General features: G+C 40.1%; 1 long non-coding RNA gene across 2 annotated transcripts in view; it reads left to right on the top strand.

Annotated features, from left to right (window-relative positions):
- LOC137249524 (uncharacterized) overlaps positions 1 to 25,296 on the top strand; it is a 519,870-nt gene that overhangs the window by 13,453 nt on the left and 481,121 nt on the right. The window lies entirely within an intron of this gene.

Raw genomic sequence — 25,296 nt, 5'->3', positions numbered from 1 at the left:
AACTAGTTCTAAAGAGGAAATATGTATCTAGTCCAGAACTATAGAAAAGTTAATGCAACACGAACCAGCTAGAACATGGCCATGTGAAATTCCCCAATTGGAAGCATGTAAAAGATATAGAAGGCGAACTAATAGAGGTTCCGAATGTACTAGGAACGCATCAATTTTAAAATAGAGTTTTTTCCTACAGCGTTGCTCTACCTACGTATAAGAAATCATTTCATAACACCTTATATGTATAACAAAATTTTTTGAAAAAGATTCGATAACTGTGCTGGAAGTTTTCACAAATAAAATTCGGTATTTTTGAATTTTCAAAACCAATATAAACTCTTAGGTAAGATTTAAAACCAGCCATTTGTATTCCAGTTTCTATTTTTAGATTTTTTAAACATTTGCTTTTGTTTTAAGCCCATAAATGACTACAAGTTTGTATTTTTGGATTTTTTGAAACTTTTTTGGTTTTGTTTTAAAACAATTTTAATACTTTAAACTTATTGTTTAAACAAGTTTTAAATATAAATCGGAAAAAATTAAAAAAGGCAATAGTTAATTGAGACGTTTCCAATTTACTAGCAACATTTTTCAATAGGTGTTTAAACCGATGAATGGTTAAAAATTTGAACTCAGATTTCTAACCGTGCACTTGCACCCGAAAATTTCATCAAGCTTCATCACTGTATATTAGAGCGTGTAAAATTTTTTTTTCGTCAGGAGTATAGCAAAAACGTAATCTATAGATGAGTCTAAGAAAAATTGCAGAAGACACCATAGCTCTAAGTTTATTATTTTTAGCAAATTTCTTATGGAAATTTTTTTTTCTTTACAGCTTTTTGTATTTAATCATATGAATCCACTTTTTTTTTTTCTCGGAAGTTGTGGTAGCCCACTGCCCTCAAGTGGCCCGATGAAACCAGGCTAATCCTGTTATTATACTCAGTTGAGCAGAGCTCACAGAGTATATTAACTTTGATTGCATAACGGTTGGTTGTACAGGTATAAAGGAATCCGTCCGTCCGTCCGTCCGTCTGTCCGTTAACACGATAACTTGAGTAAATTTTGAGGTATCTTGATGAAATTTGGTACGTAGGTTCCTGGGCACTCATCTCAGATCGCTATTTAAAATTAACGATATCGGACAATAACCACGCCCACTTTTTCGATATCGAAAATTTCGAAAACTTGAAAAAGTGCGATAATTCATTACCAAATACGTATTAAGCGATGAAACTTGGTAGGTGAGTTGAATTTGTGACGCAGAATAGAAAACTAGTAAAATTTTGGACAATGGGCGGGGCACCGCCCACTTTTAAATGAAGGTAATTTAGAAGTTTTGCAAGCTGTTATTTGGCAGTCGTTGAAGATATCATGATGAAATTTGGCAGGAACGTTACTCTTATTACTTTATGTTTGCTTAATAAAAATTAGCAAAATCGAAGAACGACCACGCCCACTTTTTAAAAAAATTTTTTTTTAAATTCAAAGTTTAAAAGAAAAGTTAATATATTTACAGCATATAAGTAAATTATGCCAACATTCAACTCCAGTAATTATGTGGTGCAACAAAATACAAAAATAAAAGAAAATTTCAAAATGGGCGTGGCTCCGCCCATTTTCATTTAGTTTGTCTAGAATACTTTTAATGCCATAAGTCGAAAGAAAAATTTACCTATAAAAAGTAAAGTTTGATTTCACGTAATTATGTGTTGAGTTTTTACCATTTAAAGTGAAAATTGTGATAAATTGTGTTGTTAATGTTTTATTATTTGGTTTACAGATCAAATTTGTAATTGTGTGGTAGGAGAATTTTAACATGCCTATTTAAGTCGATCATATTAACACATATCTCAATATTATAAGGCAGTTTATTATTATTAAACAATCTTACACCATAACTATGTATAGAATTTGTGCTCCTTTTTCGTTCGGAAATAGTAACTCCTTATATTAAATGTGTTTCTGAATTGATATGTTGGATTCGCTGTTAAGTTTAGGCCAAGATTATGTTTTATTAGATTAATTATACTCAGTTGAGCAGAGCTCACAGAGTATATTAAGTTTGATTGGATAACGGTTGGTTGTACATATATAAAGGAATCGAGATAGATATAGACTTCCATATATCAAAATAATCAGGATCGAAAAAAAATTTGATTGAGCCATGTCCGTCCGTCCGTCCGTCCGTCCGTCCGTTAACACGATAACTTGAATAAATTTTGAGGTATCTTGATGAAATTTGGTATGTAGGTTTCTGAGCACTCATCTCAGATCTCTATTAAAAATGAACGATATTGGACTATAACCACGCCCACTTTTTCGATATCGAAAATTTCGAAAAACCGAAAAAGTGCGATAACTCATTACAAAAGGCAGATAGAGCGACGAAACTTGGTAGATGGGTTGACGTTATGACGCAGAATAGAAAATTAGTAAGATTTTGGACAATGGGCGTGGCACCGCCCACTTTTACAAGAAGGTAATTTAAAAGTTTTGCAAGCTGTAATTTGGCGATCGTTGAAGATATCATGATGAAATTTGGCAGGAACGTTACTACTATTACTCTATATGTGCTAAATAAACATTAGCAAAATTGGATGAAGAACACGCCCACTTTTTAAAAAAAAAAATTTTTTAATTCAAATTTTAACATAAAATTTAATATCTTTACTGTATATAAGTAAATTAAGTCAAAATTCAACTCCAGTAATGATATGATGCAACAAAATACAAAAATAAAAGAAAATTTCAAAATGGGCGTGGCTCCGCCCATTTTCATTTAGTTTGTCTAGAATACTTTTATTGCCATAAGTCGAACAAAAATTTACCAATCCTTCTCAAATTCGGTAGGAGCATAGATTCTATGACGGTAACTGTTCTCTGTGAAAATGGGCGAAATCGGTGGAAGCCACGCCCAGTTTTTATACACAGTCCACCGTCTGTCCTTCCGCTCGGCCATTAACACAATAACTTGAGCAAAATCCGATATATCTTTACTAAACTTAGCCCACGTACTTACCTGAGTTCACTTTTTCTTGGTATAAAAAATGGGCGAAATCTGACCATAACCACGCCCACTTTATCGATATCGAAAATTACGAAAAATGAAAAAAATGCCATAATTCTATACCAAATACGAAAAAAGTGATGAAACATGGTAACTGGATTGGTTTATTGACGCAAAATATAACTTTGGAAAAAACTTTGTAAAATGGGTGTGACACCTACCATATTAAGTAGAAGAAAATGAAAAAGTTCTACAAGGCGAAATCAACATCCCTTGGAATCTTGGCAGGAATACTGTTAGTGGTATTGCATATATAAATAAATTAGCAGCCACGACAGATGATTTTCTGGATCACCTGGTCCACATTTTTGTCGATATCGCGAGAACGCCTTCACATATACATCTAAGGGCCACTCGCTTTTAAAACCCTCATTAATACCTTTAATTTGATATCCATATCGTACAAAAACATACCAGAGTCACCCCTGTCCCACCCTAATGGCGATATCTCGAAAAGGCGTCCACCTATAGACCTAATGCCCCCTCCCTCTTAAAAGGCTCAGTAACACCTTTCGTTTGATACCCATATCGTACAAACATTCTAGAGTCACCCCTGGCCCACCCTAATGGCGATATCTCGAAAAGGCGTCCACCTATAGACCTAGTGTCCACTCCCTCTTAAAATGCTCAGTAACACCTTTCGTTTGATACCCATATCGTACAAACATTCTAGAGTCACCCCTGGCCCACCCTAATGGCGATATCTCGAAAAGGCGTCCACCTATAGACCTAGTGTCCACTCCCTCTTAAAATGCTCAGTAACACCTTTCGTTTGATACCCATATCGTACAAACATTCTAGAGTCACCCCTGGCCCACCCTAATGGCGATATCTCGAAAAGGCGTCCACCTATAGACCTAGTGTCCACTCCCTCTTAAAATGCTCAGTAACACCTTTCGTTTGATACCCATATCGTACAAACATTCTAGAGTCACACCTGGCCCACCCTAATGGCGATATCTCGAAAAGGCGTCCACCTATAGAACTAAGGATTACTCCCTTTTAAAATACTCATTACCACCTTTCATTTGATACCCATATCGTACAAACACATTCTAGAGTCACCCCTGGCCCACCCTAATGACGATATCTCGAAAAGGCGTCCACCTATAGACCTCATGCCCACTCCCTCTTAAAATGCTCAGTAACACCTTTCGTTTGATACCCATACCGTACAAACATTCTAGAGTCACCCCTGGCCCACCCTAATGGCGATATCTCGAAAAGGCGTCCACCTATAGACCTAATGCCCACTCCCTCTTAAAATGCTCAGTAACACCTTTCATTTGATTCCCATATCGTACAAACACATTCTAGAGACACCCCTGGTCCACCTTTATGGCGATATCTCGAAACGGCGTCCACCTATGGAACTAAGGATCACTCCTTTTCAAAATACTCATTAACAGCTTTCATTTGATACCCATATCGTACAAACACATTATAGAATCACCCCTGGTCCACCTTAATGGGGACATCTCGAAAAGGCGCCCACCGATAGACCTAAGGCCCACTCCCTCTTAAAATGCTCAGTAACACCTTTCATTTGATACCCATATCGTACAAACAAATTCTAGAGTCAGCCCTGGTCTACCTTTATGGCGATATCCCTAAATGGCGTTCATCCATAGAACTATGGCCTACTCTCTCTTAAAATACTCTTTAATACCTTTCATTTGATACACATGTTATACAACCACATTCCAGGGTTACCCCAGATTGATTTTCCTTATTTTGTCTCCATAGCTCTCAACTGAGTATGTTATGTTCGGTTACACCCGAACTTAGCCTTCCTTACTTGTTTTGATTTTGAAAACAAGTATTAAGGTTTGCAAGATGCTATGCTTTTTGAAATCTTGCCTATCTTCTTATAAACTAATTGTAGGGGTAATTTTTGGCAGGAATAGAATATTTTTACTTATTTTATTTTGTAATATTTGTAAATCGCTTATTTTGTTATCTGCGCACCGGCTCCAAACTGGGTTAAAAATGCTATTTGAGACATGAAATATGCATCGTAAAGTAGCCAGAGTTGCTTTCTGGGTATATTATTTCTATTTCGATATATGGCGAAGTTTAATGGTAGCAACTTAAGCTTCAGTTTGCTTATATGCTCGTTCCCATTTAAGTTAGAGTCGAACCATACTCCTAGATATTTCAACTTATCAACCCTTTTAATGGAAGTGTTTTCAAAGTCGAAACTAGAAAATAAATAATGGTTGGAATCGGTTTATAGTTATTAAAAATAATGAAATTGGTTTTTTCTAAATTAATTTTTAGCAAATTATAATCAAACCACTTTTTTATCTTATCCAAGTCCATCTTAACGTTGTCTACCAGTTCCTCTAATGTACTTGCAGAGTACATAAACGTGCAAGTACATTACATATTTCAAACTTGGTGCGAGAAAAATGTATCTTATAAAACTGGCGATAGTATGTATACAAAAAATTAAATCTAACGCTTAAGCAATTTTCAATTTCTTTTATTCTTTTTAAAATAAAGTGCTGATTTCACTTTTGCAATAAATTTGAAATAGTATGTACTGTCACACGATTCGTGATTTACTAAGAAAAATAACTACCCTAATACTGTTTTCACACAGAAACTTACTGATCTAATTTCACCTTCTAATGAAATCGTAAATTTTTTGCTTTCACACATAAGTAGCTGCTCGATTAGTATGAAGGAATAAATGTCAAGCGAATAAAATGACAATAAACTTAATGATCTCATTTCACCTTCTAAGGAAATCGTAAATTTTGTGCTTTCACACAGAAGTAACTGCTCGATTAGTATGAAGGATGAAATGTCAAGCAAATAAAATGACAATGCTATATGACAGACAATTATATTTACTTTGACAAAGACATTTTTAAGCAATGAACACACCAAAAACTAAGAAACTAAACGCTCCCAACAGAGTTGCTTTTAATTTCATTAGGCATTCCATTAGTCACTAAAGAAAAAATTATAGATTCGAATTTTGTATGGAAGATTGAGCTCAATAAGCGTCTTAATGTAGAAAACTGCCTTTATTATTCAATAAGCGGTGTGTGTGAAAATAGTATAACTCATTTATATTTAATGAAGCAAATTTAAACACATGGATACAAGTTTGAGCCTAAATGTGAAACTTTTTTTGTACAGCAAAGAAAATTTGGCTTAAAATTAAAATTGCACCTATTTTCGTGAAAAAAAGTGTGCAAAAGTTGGTTTAAATTTTAAGTCAGAGAGGTCTACATTTTCACCAAAAAAAATAAGAAGAAAGGTCGGGACTGTCTTCGGCTGTTCCGAAGACTTCATACCTTTTATGAATGTAGCCAAGCATTAATCTTATTCTATTCGTAATATCCGAGTAATCGGCTACATGAAATATGTTATACGACATACATTTATACAAACTTAAGCGACATTTTCGAAAATCTATACTAATTATATAAAAATGCTTTTATGAGCAATGTTTGCAACGGCTAATCTCAAGAAGTAGATTCCAAATCGATTTTTATGATGTTTTTTGTTTAAGAAAATATTGGCGCAAATAAACACCGTGCGCTTTTTATTTTTTTCATTTTCACAAACCAAAGCCCTTTATTTTCAAGATAAAGTTGATGAAAACCCCAAAAATAGTGACAACCTCGCCATCATCAACCATTCTCATAAGAATTCTACCAATTTTCAACCATAAATACGTATAGTTCTCTGCTTTTTCGTTTTCTTCGCCACTGTAAGCAAAGCTCTATTATAACCAGTGAGACTGTCATTTATGTATCTATTTGTTTTGTTCGTCTCACCAAAAAGCCTAGTTGTCAATTTACCCTTTCCCTTGCGTTTGATACCCATTATTTTTCGCTTTAGCTCAGTGGAAGCAAAGTGAACACAGAGCACATTCTTTACGTGGGTGTTCTCATTTTTCTGCTTGAGTTTTTTAACATAGCATCTGCTTATATCATCTGGAGGGACAAATGTGCCAAACGCAGTGCCTATAATTTGCTAATTTGAGGTTCGCCAACAATGTATACAGCGCTGCTTAACAACTGTTGTTCTTTCCCGTTAAGCATACTTTCAAGTTTGCAGACTCTTTCACTAAATTTTTGATTATCTTGTTGAAGCTGCTCCACCGTGCTGAGAAAATTAGAGTTAAGTTTTTGTAAACTCATGATTTCTTCATATAGAATTTGCAGCGTGATCTCTTTTAAGTCTGTATCGTTCTCCTTATGAGTATTAACTTGGTGAGGGAATTGGACTGGATCCGTTTTGTTTCCGTTGGTGCTATTGTTGTTGTTATTCGCCAATTTATGCATAATTACGTTGTTGTTGTTGTTGTTGTTGGTGATTGTATTTTGTGTTACTTGTTTTTGGATGCTGTTGATATATTGTTTGTTCTTGGGAGGTGTCGATGTAGAAAATTTGGTGGTTGTTTGCGCAGTAGTTTTCGATCCTGAAAGAGCAGATACTTCTGTTGTCACAACAGGTGAATAACCTGACAATGACTGTTGATGAAGCGATTTGCGGCGCGAAATATTACACGAATCGCATCGACTATTAAAATTATTTGCCTTCATGTATTCTAAGTCAGCAACAGTAATCTTGGCACAAGCGGCATGAAAATAGCTACCGCAATCCGCACACGCGACTATAGCTACAACTGTGCGATCAACTTTTACGCTACAAGTTGGGCAAAACATATTGCTTTCTTTTTGTATTTTTTAGTTAGACCAAACGTATTGTCGAAAGCGCGCACCCCACGACACTGCGAAAACACGACCGCTCTCAACGAACGCATACGAAAAACTGATTTTGGTCTTATTTTTACTTCCTTTATATTAGGTCGGTTGAATGTCTGTCCGCTTTTCATACCAATCTTGCAATCGATTTTTAATTAACTTTTCATTGAGCTACAAACCTGAATCTTTAACCATTGGTTAGAACACCGTGACAATGCATCAAAAGGGAAAGAATCCATTGGGTGGCGCACGGATCTAAATAATTAGATAAAAATTTGGAAATTTGAATTTTGAGATGAGCTAAAGAATTGAAATTTCAAACTTATTTCATGCGTCGATGACAGCCGATGACACGATACAAAAAGGTTCGCTGGGGGACGCACGGGATGAGATATTTAGAAAAATCGTACGAAACGGAGGGAGTTTTGGGATTGATTTTTATGTAAGTTATCATTGAGACGCCGAGATAATTTAAGAAAAGGATACAAAATTCCGCTAGGTGGCGCACAAACGAAAAAATTAAATAATAATTTGGAAATCTGAAACCAGGCTTTAAGTAACTTCTCGATGAACTAGAGGCTAAAAATTTAGAGCTTAATTCAAAGGTCAAATCAAACGGAACGGACTGAATTTTGGGATTGATTTTTATGTAAGTTCTCATTGAGCTACAAACATGAAGCTCCACAGATAGGTTAAAACGCCGTGACAAAGGAACAAAAGGAGAAAATAAAAAAAGTCTAAGCAGGAATGGGAAGTAGGCAAAGGGAACTGGAGCTGGGATGTACTCGACACATCTACAGCTAAGCCAACCATTCCCACTTCCTGACGCATGCAGTGTATTCCAAGCCGAGGTATATGCCATAGACAGAGCGGAAAAGCAGCTCCAAGAATGTGCGGTCTCCAACACCAATGTAACAATCTTTGTTGACAGCCAAGCCGCCTTAAGGGCATTAGAGTCCAACATGATAAAATCGGACATCGTGAGGAGGTGTGGAGCCTCTTTCTATAAATCATCTCAATGTCTCCCTTTGCTGGGTACAGCGGCATTGAAGGGAAAGATATCGCGGATGAGATGGCTAGGAAAGGTTCCGATTTAGACATAAGTGAGGTGGACTGCTCCGTCCGATCGCCGCTGAGTTGTTTCCTAGGGAGAATCGATGAATATGAGAACAGGGCAACGGACTAGCTATGGACCAAAAGGGTCGACTGCGGAGAGTCAAGGTTCTTATGGCCATGATTGGATAGGAAAGGCATCAGCTTCCTTCTCAAACTGAACAAATCTGCGGTGTACTTACGGGTGTTATCACAGGTCATTTTGCTATCGTACCAATGTTCCGACGGTGGCGAATAGAAACAAACTCCATCTGCAGAATCTGTCAGGATGAGGAGGAAGAGGAGTCGGTTTACCACTTTCTCTGCCGATGCCCGACGCTTCAAAGAAGAAAGCTCAGATTTCTGGCTCACGCTTCTTCGACAGCCTGGCAGAGGTTGGGATGATGGACATCTCTCTTCTTTTTGGGTTCATCATGGAAAGCAAGTGTTTCGTTGCGGACCGCTAGGAGGTAATGGAGCTTAACTAATTTGCCGCCACTCTGTACTTACTGAGGGCGCTCATAATGGACAAAAATGTATCCGAGTGGGAGTGTGGGTATCACCCACGCACGCCACGCACGCTCTCTTAACCAAACCTAACCTAATATTTAGCAAGAATATGTCTTTATATAAGGAGACATTTTTGGCTGATTTTTGTCCATTTATATAAAGGAATTCTTACAATTTTTTTATTTTATTTTTATTTATATATTCTTTTTGATTTTTCTTCTCTCAATACTTTTCGCGTGTTTTCTAGTGTCTCCAGTCCTTTTCCATGGAATCACTACATTTGGAGTTACTCTTTCCTAACTCCTACGACCTTATTTCTGCGGATGGAGAGGCCTTGTCTCCAAATCGAAAACATTCATTTCTTCTCTTCTTCTTCCGCGGTAGGGTCGGTGGAAGAGACCTTGTTTGCAATCCGTACTTCCGCTTTAACTATTTGATATCTTCATTGCATATTCTTCGGTTAATTTTATGGGCTTTCGTGCATGGGTATATGCATTAGAGGTTTACGCCGATCACTTTATCGTAGCGTAGAGCCTACGCCGCCGCCGCCGGTGTTCCTACATTAAAAGTTTGATTTTTCTATTTAAAAAAATAATATTTAGGAAAGGTTTTGTTTATATGTATTTAAGGAAATCAACGTGTTGGTCATTTCGGAAAGATGCGGGGGTTTTGCATCAAAATCTCGCAGACCGTTCGAACATTTTCAGGAGCAGCTCCTTGCGAAGGGATTGTCCCTCGTTCGCTTGCTCCAGATAGGCTTCGAACCTAACCCCGGTTTTTGGTGCTGCTGCGTCTGCTGAAAAGAAATAGAGATACATAAAATAGTCACACTTTTGCCTGTATATCTCGTGCAAAGCGTAGTTTCACCTAGGGTTAACACCTAATAATCGTCGCGAACACAATTTCTTTAAATCGTTTGTCGCTCCTTGGCGGTCACGCATAAAGGCGACTTAGGGTTGCTATTAATGGTCTATTAATACTCATGACTCTCGTGGTACAGGGCGCCTCCAGTTTTTTCGGCTGTTTTTAAGAGCTACAATTCCCGATGTGCGAACAGTAGGAATCCCTACCACCAGTCGCTACCACGCCTCCTGAGCCTCACTCCATATGCCAGTACAGAAGCTATAGGAGTGCGACTTTGAACTCATATCTTCGTCGACGTCACTTTCCTAGAAGCTCTAGGTGTGGCTCCGAAGACTTTCCAACGGATGCTTTTGTCGCGCTATGCTGCCGAGCTACACCAGAGAAACACCTTGAAGCGTTAGGGAGTGACTATTCGGCCAAGGATGCCGCCCACGAAATCATAAGCAGTCTAATTGGATATCATTGCGACATGGGTGAAAATCGTATAATCCTCGGCGCATCTACATAATTAAAATTTTACAAGGACCCTGGATAACCATTGGTTAGAACACCGTGACAATGCATCAAAAGGGAAAGAATCCATTGGGTGGCGCACGGATCTAAATAATTAGATAAAAATTTGGAAATTTGAATTTTGAGATGAGCTAAAGAATTGAAATTTCAAACTTATTTCATGCGTCGATGACAGCCGATGACACGATACAAAAAGGTTCGCTGGGGGACGCACGGGATGAGATATTTAGAAAAATCGTACGAAACGGAGGGAGTTTTGGGATTGATTTTTATGTAAGTTATCATTGAGACGCCGAGATAATTTAAGAAAAGGATACAAAATTCCGCTAGGTGGCGCACAAACGAAAAAATTAAATAATAATTTGGAAATCTGAAACCAGGCTTTAAGTAACTTCTCGATGAACTAGAGGCTAAAAATTTAGAGCTTAATTCAAAGGTCAAATCAAACGGAACGGACTGAATTTTGGGATTGATTTTTATGTAAGTTCTCATTGAGCTACAAACATGAAGCTCCACAGATAGGTTAAAACGCCGTGACAAAGGAACAAAAGGAGAAAATAAAAAAAGTCTAAGCAGGAATGGGAAGTAGGCAAAGGGAACTGGAGCTGGGATGTACTCGACACATCTACAGCTAAGCCAACCATTCCCACTTCCTGACGCATGCAGTGTATTCCAAGCCGAGGTATATGCCATAGACAGAGCGGAAAAGCAGCTCCAAGAATGTGCGGTCTCCAACACCAATGTAACAATCTTTGTTGACAGCCAAGCCGCCTTAAGGGCATTAGAGTCCAACATGATAAAATCGGACATCGTGAGGAGGTGTGGAGCCTCTTTCTATAAATCATCTCAATGTCTCCCTTTGCTGGGTACAGCGGCATTGAAGGGAAAGATATCGCGGATGAGATGGCTAGGAAAGGTTCCGATTTAGACATAAGTGAGGTGGACTGCTCCGTCCGATCGCCGCTGAGTTGTTTCCTAGGGAGAATCGATGAATATGAGAACAGGGCAACGGACTAGCTATGGACCAAAAGGGTCGACTGCGGAGAGTCAAGGTTCTTATGGCCATGATTGGATAGGAAAGGCATCAGCTTCCTTCTCAAACTGAACAAATCTGCGGTGTACTTACGGGTGTTATCACAGGTCATTTTGCTATCGTACCAATGTTCCGACGGTGGCGAATAGAAACAAACTCCATCTGCAGAATCTGTCAGGATGAGGAGGAAGAGGAGTCGGTTTACCACTTTCTCTGCCGATGCCCGACGCTTCAAAGAAGAAAGCTCAGATTTCTGGCTCACGCTTCTTCGACAGCCTGGCAGAGGTTGGGATGATGGACATCTCTCTTCTTTTTGGGTTCATCATGGAAAGCAAGTGTTTCGTTGCGGACCGCTAGGAGGTAATGGAGCTAAACTAATTTGCCGCCACTCTGTACTTACTGAGGGCGCTCATAATGGACAAAAATGTATCCGAGTGGGAGTGTGGGTATCACCCACGCACGCCACGCACGCTCTCTTAACCAAACCTAACCTAATATTTAGCAAGAATATGTCTTTATATAAGGAGACATTTTTGGCTGATTTTTGTCCATTTATATAAAGGAATTCTTACAATTTTTTTATTTTATTTTTATTTATATATTCTTTTTGATTTTTCTTCTCTCAATACTTTTCGCGTGTTTTCTAGTGTCTCCAGTCCTTTTCCATGGAATCACTACATTTGGAGTTACTCTTTCCTAACTCCTACGACCTTATTTCTGCGGATGGAGAGGCCTTGTCTCCAAATCGAAAACATTCATTTCTTCTCTTCTTCTTCCGCGGTAGGGTCGGTGGAAGAGACCTTGTTTGCAATCCGTACTTCCGCTTTAACTATTTGATATCTTCATTGCATATTCTTCGGTTAATTTTATGGGCTTTCGTGCATGGGTATATGCATTAGAGGTTTACGCCGATCACTTTATCGTAGGGTAGAGCCTACGCCGCCGCCGCCGGTGTTCCTACATTAAAAGTTTGATTTTTCTATTTAAAAAAATAATATTTAGGAAAGGTTTTGTTTATATGTATTTAAGGAAATCAACGTGTTGGTCATTTCGGAAAGATGCGGGGGTTTTGCATCAAAATCTCGCAGACCGTTCGAACATTTTCAGGAGCAGCTCCTTGCGAGGGGATTGTCCCTCGTTCGCTTGCTCCAGATAGGCTTCGAACCTAACCCCGGTTTTTGGTGCTGCTGCGTCTGCTGAAAAGAAATAGAGATACATAAAATAGTCACACTTTTGCCTGTATATCTCGTGCAAAGCGTAGTTTCACCTAGGGTTAACACCTAATAATCGTCGCGAACACAATTTCTTTAAATCGTTTGTCGCTCCTTGGCGGTCACGCATAAAGGCGACTTAGGGTTGCTATTAATGGTCTATTAATACTCATGACTCTCGTGGTACAGGGCGCCTCCAGTTTTTTCGGCTGTTTTTAAGAGCTACAATTCCCGATGTGCGAACAGTAGGAATCCCTACCACCAGTCGCTACCACGCCTCCTGAGCCTCACTCCATATGCCAGTACAGAAGCTATAGGAGTGCGACTTTGAACTCATATCTTCGTCGACGTCACTTTCCTAGAAGCTCTAGGTGTGGCTCCGAAGACTTTCCAACGGATGCTTTTGTCGCGCTATGCTGCCGAGCTACACCAGAGAAACACCTTGAAGCGTTAGGGAGTGACTATTCGGCCAAGGATGCCGCCCACGAAATCATAAGCAGTCTAATTGGATATCATTGCGACATGGGTGAAAATCGTATAATCCTCGGCGCATCTACATAATTAAAATTTTACAAGGACCCTGGATAAAATTTTTAAAATGTAGACCAAAGATTGCAGACGTTTGTGTTCACAACATTGATTTCAATGGTCTTCGTTAAATTAAATTTAGAATGAAAGTCGACGGATTTTAAGTTGAAAGTTGTTAACTACTGTCCTGCCTTACGATATAGGAGCTCATTATGGAAGACCGCGTAGCTTCAGTTTTCAGACAAGTTCGACTGTCCACTACGTTAGGGTAGTATCACACACGGTCATTAGTTCCACTGTCCTGGGAAAGCTTTTGCTTCACCACTTTGAGTGTTCTTGCGAAGGACAAAGCCTCACCTGGTAGATATATGTGCCTACGTAATCACATTTGTAAAAGGAGCCGTAACGTGTAGGTGATATTTAAACTTGGTTGATTGGCTATAATCAATGTGATTCACTCCAAGGGGCTAGTTTTGGATAGGGCCGCCAACTTTATAAATGTATTATATAACTTGTCTTTTAGTGTTTTGTTTTAATAACTTGCTGAATTGGGTGATGCAAAGTCCGTGTTAAGCTGACATCGAAAGCGCCTGTTATTCTAAATAACTTTTGAATAGTTATAAAGAGTTAAATTTCGCAATTAGTTTCTTATAACTGGCAGTGATGCGCATCCGTTGATACCATGTTCGACCATATCCGACCAATTTTCGGCATGAACAATAAATGGCCTAAACAGTCTTAAACGATTGGAAAATTCGGCGGCGGCGTGCGAAAAACGACCAAATCGGCGGCAGCGGCGGCGTTTATCGGCGGCGTATATCTCTAATATGCATGCAAATGCACATTTTACTATATACAACTAGTAGTGATGCTCAGAACAGAGGAGTCGAATCAGCAAAACCGGGTTAGAAAAAACTTAAAAAAGTATACTCAAAGAACAAGCTACGAGCTTAAGATGTATAAGAGTGAGGTACTTTTCTGGAGCAGCGTATAAGTAAGGGACATAGTCTCTTGCTAAACGGATAGCAGTAGCGAACTAATTTTTTTGCTCTCTGGTTACTTTCTGAATTTTCACTCAAGAAATTTAACTTTTGATTTTTTTCTGCCATCTGGCAACTTTCTTGAACACAGCAACGTTTGAAAGAGCGCGTTATATCTAATCTATGGCAGAACGATACAAGGTGGCAGCATGGGACAGCTGATTATAAACTTTTTTATTTGATTTGATACATCAACTTCCGGCGCAGTACGATTTTGACATTTGTCCATCGAATTTACAAACACAAAGTACATGGAATTTTTATTTATGTTTGTAGGTATGTCATCATGCTGCCACCTTGTATCGTTCCGCCATGTATCTAATCAAAATATAGATATATTATGTATAATAGGACCAAACTGAGTGAAGCCCGAACAAAAATTCTATTGCTACGTCGTACAACGTCATTCGAAGTGCGTTTGGGATACACCCTAACATATTTAATTTCATAAATAAAACAAAAAACGAACAGGCATTAACAGAAATAAAATTGCAGCATTTTTTAGCTGGAGGCGAACCATATCGACGAAAAAATATAAAGTCCTCGGCCAGAGTTTGTTTAATATTGTAAATTCATTTGTTTTTGTAGTTGTTGTTGTATTAACGATAAAGGCACTCCGCGAATGCATCGATGTTGATGGTCCTTTGCCGGATATTGATAGGTACGTTCCGTTAACAAATCACCATTAAGGTACTAGCCCAACCATATCGGGAAGGATCCATATGACCACATTAAATATGACCCCTAACCCTAGATCCATGTGGAACTTGGGGTTGCCAGAGCATCGCCTGCTAAATATTTGTAACAGGATTCGCCCCGCATGAGTAAGATTGGCAATTAGGTTGCAGAGCCTTTGAAGCTATAAAGCTGTATATTGCTCTTATCATCCGCTTAAATCCCTGAAAGTTCATATGAAAAAGATAAACGCGAAAGCGATTTAATAAATTACATGATTGCCACCGCACTCAATTTAAAATTTTAAATTGTGCTACTTTTTATTTATATATGACCCGGCCAATGAAAAGGTGGCGTATGACTTAAAAAAAATTTTTCCACTTTTTTTCTGGTTTCGATAGTTTTTTTTATCTTTAATAGCTGTTTCTCGCAATTTCCTTTTTGAGTCATAAGCCACCTTTTCATAGGCCGGATCACATATATACAAAATATCTTCCAAATAAATAAACGAGAGAAATATATTGTTTTTTCTGTGGTCTGATTACTTTCTCAATTTTGACTGCTGTATTCTGCCTTCTGAAATTTGACTTCTGAGACTTGACGTCTGAATTTTGACCTCTGAATTTTGACTGCCTGAAAAAAGGGATCTGACTAATAATGTCTGAAAAAATGTTTTCTGAATTTTTGTTTTCTGAATTTATGGGGCACCATTATTGAGATATCTTCACCAAATTCGGTATACGGGCTTATCTGGTATCACAGGTAACATATTCCGTTTACTTAACAGAAATGTGGTTATAGTGGTGGTCTACGCGGGAGGTGAGTGAATGCGCAGATAAAGCAAGAATTAGTCAAAACCCCAAGAAGTTAAATAGCTAAGAATATTTCCGCGGTAAGCATACCTGTCTTAAGAGGCGAGTAAAAGAAAAATCCCCAAGGTTCTATCAATAACAACCATCGTAAGCATTTATACTTGAAATCAAACAGGCAAAGGACTATCCATATTTGTCAGAGCAAAAATTCCATAAGCTTATCACCTCTTAGCTGGTATGGATACTTTCTAATATTACTAAACATCTACAAGTGTTTCGAAGGTGAACACACAACAAAGAATGTGTGGTTAGTAAGCATTGCTTACAACAGAACTGTACGCAAAAAGTGGAGTATGCGGCCAGAATTTATGGCATGAACTGGTCGGTCAATAAAGACCTCATATAGACTGAATGTGTCCATACTGTTAACAGAATTTGTTTGATGACCAAACGTTAGAGCTCCATTTAGGTGCACGGACTTATGTTATAGAATAACTCCGTGCTCTTGGCAAATACTAGAAGTCTTGTGGGACCAAACTTAAATACTTCCTCGATATTAGGCAACCCTTCCGCCTCTAAAATCTAGAGCCTTGAATTGGCGGCCACAGTACACAGAACGTGCTCAAACATTTCTTCGTGCAGCTCTCACTTTCTGCATCTGCTGTTAATAACGAGGCATAACATATAAGCATGTGACGCCAGAAGGCAATGTACAGTAACTTTGCTCGTCGTGAGCCTTAAGTCTTTTCTCTTCAGAGATATGAGCCACTTTGTAAGTCTAATATCGTAGGATTTGCAAATTATCTATATAAATTTTGCAGACCCGCCTTTCTTTCCATGCCTTACCCACTTGAAGTATCATATGCAACTCCAGTTTCTTTTTGATTTCTACCAAAAGGAGTGGGACGTATACCGTCGATTTAGTAAGTGTTGTACCCTCCTTTGTCAACTCATCGACCTTTTTCTTACCTTTCCTCCCTTTATGAACGGAAACCCAGTAGAGATGTATGGTTCGGCATGAGTGTTTCCAATGCTTCTTTGCACGAATGCATAAAGCAGTTGTTCGACCAATACCAACATCCATGTACCCCTGATGTAATTAGAAAATAATTCTTCATATCGCAGGTGATATCTCCTGGGAGCAGGGTAACACTTTTTTTTTGTAATTTTCTATTTTGCATTTGCTTTCTCTACTCTAAACAAAATGGATCCTTGTACAATTTTTACAGCCTAGTACTTAGTCCACATCCTTACGGAATACTCGATGGTAGTACCATGGGGAATGGTACTTAGACGGTAGGAGGTGCACGTTAAGACCCATACTGACTTTGTGGCTTTTGATGTTTCCTGCTCTAAAAAAATGGTATAGGGCAACACATAATAAATCAATCCATATTGCCACACAAAATATTTGAAAAAAACGATAAAGATATGCAAGCTATGAAAGAAAAGAAAGAGTAAGCAGCATTGGTCAATTGCGGTTATATCTGCAAAAATACTCTTTTGAATTGTTCAAAAATTTATTTTCAAAAAAGTTACTTAAATTTTCCCCAATATCTGCTCTAATTTAGGCATTGCTGCAATTTTGTATGATTTTTCTATTATTTCCATTGTTATGACCGCCATTTCTTTTGACATATCCTTTAATGATATTCATCCTGAAAATAAAACAAGTAAGGAAGGCTAAGTTCGGATGTAACCGAACATTACATACTCAGCTGAGAGCTTTGGAGACAAAATAAGGAAAATCACTATGTAGGAAAATGAACCGAGGGTAACCCTGGAATGTGTTTGTATGACATGTGTATCAAATTGAAGGTATTAACTAAAGAGTATTTTAAAAGGGAGTGGGCCTTAGTTCCATAGTTCCTTTTCGAGATATCGCCATAAATAAAGGTGGACCAGGGGTGACTCTAGAATGTGTTTGTACGATATGGGTATCAAATCAAAGGTACTAATAAGGGTTTTAAAAGGGAATGACCCTGAGTTGTATATATGAAAACGTTTTCGAAATATCGACCAAAATGTGGACCAGGGTGACCCAGATCATCATCTGTCAGGTACCGCTAATTTATTTATATATGGTGTTCAAGCGAGCGATTAGCGCACGCACCGTGAATTGATTTTACCTATTGAATTTCCCTTTATGCATTGAATTTGTAATTTAGATGACTCCCTCATGGGAACACACCTGAAACCTCCGCTACGTGGTTGGCAACGCGTGCGCTACTCGCTCGCCTGAACGAGCAAAGCTGTCAATCATGTTGACATTTTTACATATATTCCTTTTGTCTTTTTTGACATACATAAAGTGAAATTAATTCGACATCCTTTTCTATCGGCTGTGCCTTGTATCTTTGGAAACCCTTTTTTATAAAGAAAGTAGAAAAAATACCATTTAGTAAAACATTTAAGAAGTGCGTGAATTATTAAACCTGTGCAACTCTTTATTTAACCTCTTTTGGCATATATAAGTCCATGCCGGGCAAATCGAAGTGAAGTTCGATCCAATTTCGTTTCACCCAAAGCGTAACCCAGTGGCTACAATTTGTAGTGACCACCAAAGGGTCCATTCGCCGCCGTCATCGCTCTCAACATCCCCACCGTCGCCGCTAGCCGTATCAGATCCTGCATCCCCCAGAACTGCAGCAACGGAGCTGTACATTTGGTCCTTCGTCGCCATTTTAGGACCCAGCGTTGGAAAATTAAAGAGAAAGTATCCCAAAAATCGTTAGTAGAAATCAAATTTCTTATTCCCAACTTACGCCCCGAACTAATTAAAAAGATAATATTTGTGGAGTTTTCTCAATTTGAATATTGTATAAAATTATTCATTTGCCCTCAGAGCGATAAAACGCATTAAAGAAATTAAGATTAACTGGCCCCCTCTCTGCCTCTACCCTTCATACATACAAAATTTAATTATTAAAATAATAATCCACAAATCTAAGTAGTAATCCCCCCTGAAATAATTAATATTCCCCATTATTAATTAAAATTTTATATTTGTGGATTTCCCAATAGGATTCATAAATACATACATATTTATTCCCAATAATTTTTTGCAATCATAAATTTTAATATTTCTTAAATACATATATAAGTCCCGTATTGCAAAAAGGAAAGGCAGTTCAACCCCAAAAACAGTGCATTTCCAATATACTTATTGGTTTCTCATTCGTATGTATGTATGTGCATATGTAATAATTAACTGGTAGACAGGGACCCAAAATAAATTCATAAAACACTCACTTTTTCAAATTTCTTTAACTAGCATTTTCAACTTCTCAAATACTCACAAATATTACAAATCCCCTCAAATATATAACAATTATATATCCCTTTGGAAAAAAATTTTTTTTATTTTTTCACTCATATATATACGCATATATACTCATATATACACACGTTTATAAAAGTGCGGTACGGTGATACAATTTTAATTTTGTTGCTCTCTCAAGCGGGTACAGTGGTACGAATTCACCGTTCGCGTTATTAAAGATAATTTCAAAAGGTCAAAAAGTTTATTTCTCTTGTCGTGAAATTTGCATTGCGGTGATAAATCGTTCTTTAATTCGTCAACTCACTCTCTCTCTCTCAGGCTCTCTCCCTCACTCTCAGGCTCTCTCCCTCGCTTGCTCACTTTATGTTAGGTGTCCCCCAAAGAAGCCAATCAAAAAGCCCCACAATGAGTGACGACGAGAAATCCCAAGGCAGCTCCAAAGATCAACGCCAAACGCGCCTAACCACAAAAAAAAATAAGCAAATGTTCACGGCAAACAAATTCATCTCGGAAACGGATAATTTCACGGACTACTGTGCTCGATTCAGGTCCACCCCGATTAACGAAAATACGGAATCGTCCCTGATAATTAAATATACCAATATTGATAGGTTTTGGGACCGGGCCCAAACCTCCCATGACGCGGTATTAGATACAGATGGCCTAGATCTCCCAGATGACTTCAAACCGGTCGCGTTTAATAAATACCGGTCATGTCTAATTATCTATGAGGACACAAAAGCCCAGATAGGGGACCAACTTATGTTGCTCCAACAAGCAAATATTCCCATAGCCGCCCCCACCGCATCACTTCCCAGAGATGGAACAGGTTTCGGATTAAAAATCTCGCTTTGTGATACAGAAGTATTTTATGGGGGTTATGAAACAATGGCCGTCATTTCGTGACATGTTCACGGCGGTCTATATCAACCACCCAAAACTCACAAAAGCCAGAAATTATACCACCTCCGGTATAAAACACAAGGCAAAGCCGGCGAAATAGTCAAACAGTTCCCACTCAGTGATGCCAATTTTGAACTGGCGTGGGAAGCCCTAAGGTCGCGATATGAAAATCGCAGGGTTTTGGTCGACAACCAAATAAAAACCCTTATGAATTTAAATCAATTCCCATTGAAAATAGCGAGGATATACAGAAATTGCAATCATCCGTGAATAATTGCCTCCAAATTCTCGCCACCCAGCAAGTTTCAACAGAAAGTTGGGATCAAATCCTCATTTATCTGGTCACCTCTAAACTCCCGGAGAACACGGTAACCCTGTGGGAACAGTCTCTAACCTCCAGGAAAGATCTCCCCAACTGGTCCCAAATGAACCAATTTCTGACTACTCGCTATGAGGTGGTAGAAAGAGTAGACCAATGGCGCCCCTCTAAACCCACATCGGCCCCCGCTAGCACAAGCTACTCTAAACAAAACAATTATGCATTCAGAGGGAACAATCTAGAAAAATCCAATCCGAGGATTCAATCCCATGCTACAGAACACCGCACAATGTACAAATGTGCATATTGCAAAACCTCCGAGCACCCCCTGTACAGCTGTGCAAAATTCGCGAGAATGCCAGTCCATGATCGGAACAAGTTCGTGAGAGACAATCACATGTGCTTTAACTGCCTATCCCAATCCCACGTTCTAAGAGATTGCAAAAGTACATTCAAGTGTGTTCACTGCCGGCAACGGCACAACTCGGCTCTCCATGATGATGCGACCTCTAGCACATCATAAACACCCAGAATGCATAAAGCCACAGCCCAAGTAGCAACTACCACCCCCACTGATGTCAGTCTCCCAACTCCCCACTCTCCGGAAGACAACCGCGATCAACCCACGTGTTCAAAAAATGCCCACGTACAATCTTTCTACTCGGACAATGAAAGTAAAGTACTACTCCCGACGGCAATTGTCTCTGTAGAACACCGAGGTGAACTCTTCAAACTCAGAGCCCTAATTGGCCAAGGGTCAGAACGGAGCTTTATCTCCTCCAAAGCTCAAATAAAACTGCGTCTACCATGCCGAGCATCTAATTTCGAAATATCAGGCATGGGTGGAAGAGTGGTTCAAACATCGAACAAACTATGCGCTCTAACTCTAGTCTAGAACGATTTAATCACAAGAATCCAAGCACAAGCTATTGTCCTACCCCAGTTAATCAAGGTGTTACCCAAATTCAATCCCACCCTAGCACAGCGTGAAAAATGGGCGCATCTAACCCTCGCAGATGCAAACTGCCACTCCCAATCCCAGATTGACTTAGTCATTGGCAGTGACCTTATCCCGCAGATAATGCTAGAAGGTGTTGAGAAAATCTCCCCGAACCTACTAGCGCAAAACACCATATTTGGGTGGATCCTTAGTGGTCAAGTCCCTAGCAAGGTAGTTTCATTCTCAACCCAGGTGGAGGAAGTATCGAACTCCCTCGATTCGCAGCTCAGAAAATTCTGGGAACTGGAAGAAGTATCCACCCCCAAGTGTCTTAATGTTGAAGACACTATATGCCAAGAATTGTATCAGTTCACCATTACTCGCAGAGATGACGGTCGCTATGTAGTGCGACTCCCCTTTAGACGCAGTTTCCCAGAACAGGTAGCCTTAGGTAGATCCCGAACCTCAGCTCTCTAGCAATTTCTTAGCATGGAGAGAAATCTTCTCAAAAAAGTCGAACTTAAATCCCAATATGACCAAGTCTTATTAGAATATCTCACCCTAGGTCATATGGAAGAAACCACTTCCTACGAAAAATGCTCGGACAACAAATACTTGTCGTTATACCTACCCCATCACGCGGTTATAAAGCCCGAAAAAAGAACTACCAAGGTACGTGTGGTCTTTAATGGATCAAAGAAATCAACTTCCGGTAATTCTCTGAATGATGTTCTCTATACCGGTCCCACCCTACAACCCGATTTGATGCTATTAATACTCAAGTGGCGCACGTACCAATTTGTTTTCAACGGCGATGTAGAAAAAATGTACCGCCAAATACTCTTACATGAGGAGGACCAAGAGTACCAAAAAATTATTTTTCGCTCAGCCCCCAATGGTCCAATTCAAGATTTTAAGCTTAAAACCGTCACATTCGGTCTTAATTGCGCTCCCTATCTGGCAATACGTACCTTGCACGAGCTCTCTAAAGACGTTAATAAGACCATCCCTAAAGCATCTCAGATACTAAAAGACGAGACATATGTAGACGACATACTTTCTGGCGGGCACTCCATCCTCAGCTGCAGAGTCCCTCTCGCAAGTCAGGCAAGCCCTTACGTCAGCAGGCTTCCCCCTTAGAAAAATCACGGCAAACCATCCTGAAATAATTGAAACTATTCCCACAGCAGACTTGCTGGATTCCCAGTTTCTCGAATTCGAAAAAGCAAGTACGACGAAAACGCTCGGGATTCAATGGAATGCAATAAAGGGCTCATTTTCGTACACCGTTGAATCCATCCCAGTAAGCACCGCGAGCACAAAGCGACAAATTCTCTCTTCCGTCGCAAAACTTTTCGACCCCGCAGGATGGCTAACGCCGAAAAATGTTCCAAGCCAAAATTCTCTTGCAAGATCTGTGGCTTGATGGAACTGACTGGGACGAACAGGTGAAACCCCTCCGCCTCGCAAAGTGGACGCAGTTCGCACATAACCTCCACGCCATAACAGGGATTCAAATTCCTCGTTGGGTCAATTACTCCCCTGACCAACTCACGGAGCTGCATGGCTTTTGCGACGCGTCGGAGAAAGCTTATTGCGCCAGCATTTACGTCCGAACGACGGTAGGACAAAACACAACCTCTCATTTCCTAGTCTCTAAAAGCAAAGTGGCACCCCTAAAATCCACTAGCTTGCCACGGCTGGAATTGTGTGGAGCTCTGCTCCTAGCGAAGCTAGTCTCTGTCGTTCAATCCCAACTCAATCTCAGTCCGCCTACCTTGATGCTGTGGTCGGACTCCGAAATAGTGCTCTCATGGCTCGAAAAGCCCCCCTATACTTGGAGAACCTTCGTAGCAAATCGAACCGCGCAAATAATCGATCTGGTTGGAAACGCCACTTGGCGACATGTACGCAGTTCCGAAAACCCCGCCGACATGGGCACAAGAGGATGCAAACCTCTTGATTTGGCAACTTCCTCCCTGTGGTGGAAAGGCCCAGAATGGCTCATCAGTCCCCCGGAATCATGGCCCAAAGACTTGCGCCGCCCCTCCGTAAGTCCACCCGAAGTCCGCCGAATCGAAGCATTACATGCCAGCGAAGAAGAACCCGACATTCTGGATCGATTTTCCTCATTTCCGCGTGCCCTGAGAGTTTTAACTCACGTGTTGCACTTCATACGCACCCTTAAAACCCGCGCGGGCCACATACCAACTTCCCCGTTAACCCTCACACACGACGACTTCCGAAACACGAAACTCAAGCTAATCGCCTTAACTCAGTCGCGATATTTCCCCAAGGAAAAGGCCTCGTTGTTAGCCTCGAAGCCTATAGACAAACGGAGCCCCCTTCTCACCCTTAATCCATATTTGGATGAATATGGATTGCTCCGAGTCCGCGGTCGCCTAGTTGACTCAACACTAACCTACAACGAGAGCCACCCCATTATTATCCCAGAAAAATTCCGATATGCTGCACTTTTCCTACGCTTCCTGCATGAACTTTTCTTGCACGCTGAAGTCCGTCTCATGCAGCAAACCATTAGACAAGAATTTTACATTCCTCGGCTCAAGCCACTCATCAAAAAATGCATTTTTCAATGTAAAACATGCACCGTCCACAAGCAGCAAATGCGCTCCCAAATAATGGCAGCCTTGCCACCCTCACGATGCACTTTCGCTCCCCCCTTCACCACCACGGGCGTTGATTTTCCTGGCCCTTTTTTGATAAAAGCATCCATGCTAAGATCGCCTACCCTCGTGAAGGGGTACGTGGCCGTTTTTGTTTGCTTCACGACAAAAGCGGTACATCTCGAGTTGTGCTCAAATCTCACCTCTGAGGCCTTTCTGGCTGCGTTTGCCCGTTTTGTTGGACGTCGAGGCTATCCCGCAACTATGATGAGCGATAATGGCACCACCTTTGTAGGTGCCAAACGAGCTACGGAAAAGGAATTTGTGACCTTCTCCAACGAAGTATCCCAAGAAGTCGTCAAAAAGTACGCCGCTCAAGGCATAAAATGGAAGTTTATACCCCCCAGCGCTCCTCACATAGGCGGCTTATGGGAAGCTGCGGTCAAAAGTTTTAAAAACCACCTCAAGAAGTCAGTCGGATCTCACAAATTCACTTTCGAGGAATTTACCACCCTGCTAATACGAATAGAGGCCGTGTTAAACTCACGCCCCATCTCCCCGCTATCTCAGGATCCCTCTGACTTTACCGCGCTCACCCCGGGACATTTTCTTCGGGGAACCCCTTTATTAGCGATTCCGGAACCCGACCACGAGAACCTATCTCTGCTCAACCGATGGGAAATGGTCAAGGTCGTCCATCACCAGTTTAGTCGAAGATGGAAGGAGGATTACCTCAAGGACCTTCACAAACGGTATCGTTGGAAAGACACCCGCATTGAACCAAAAGTCGGTGAGTGTGTCCTCATCAAGGAGGATACACTTCCTCCCACAGAATGGCGCCTCGGACGCATCGAAAAGGCACGCCCCGGCCCCGATGGCCACATTCGTGTCGTCGAGGTGGGAACCTATCCGGCATTCTCACACGGCCGATAGTAAAACTATGTTTTCTGCCTCCGGCGGATCGTCCGCCCAGCCCCCAAGCGACCGTGAAGATTTTCGTTACCACCCCACTCACAAGACCGCTGAGTCCTACAAACTTCTCTCGTCAAATCACCGTATCCGCCTAATCCCAAAAACAACAATTAACATCCTGCTACATCTCATAGTTATAATCATCAAAAACCCACACTAAAGTCATATGATTACGACTCGTTT

The sequence above is a fragment of the Eurosta solidaginis genome, chromosome 4 (assembly GCF_040869045.1).
Source record: "Eurosta solidaginis isolate ZX-2024a chromosome 4, ASM4086904v1, whole genome shotgun sequence".
NCBI lineage: Eukaryota > Metazoa > Arthropoda > Insecta > Diptera > Tephritidae > Eurosta > Eurosta solidaginis.
This window is presented reverse-complemented; position numbering and strand designations above follow the sequence as displayed.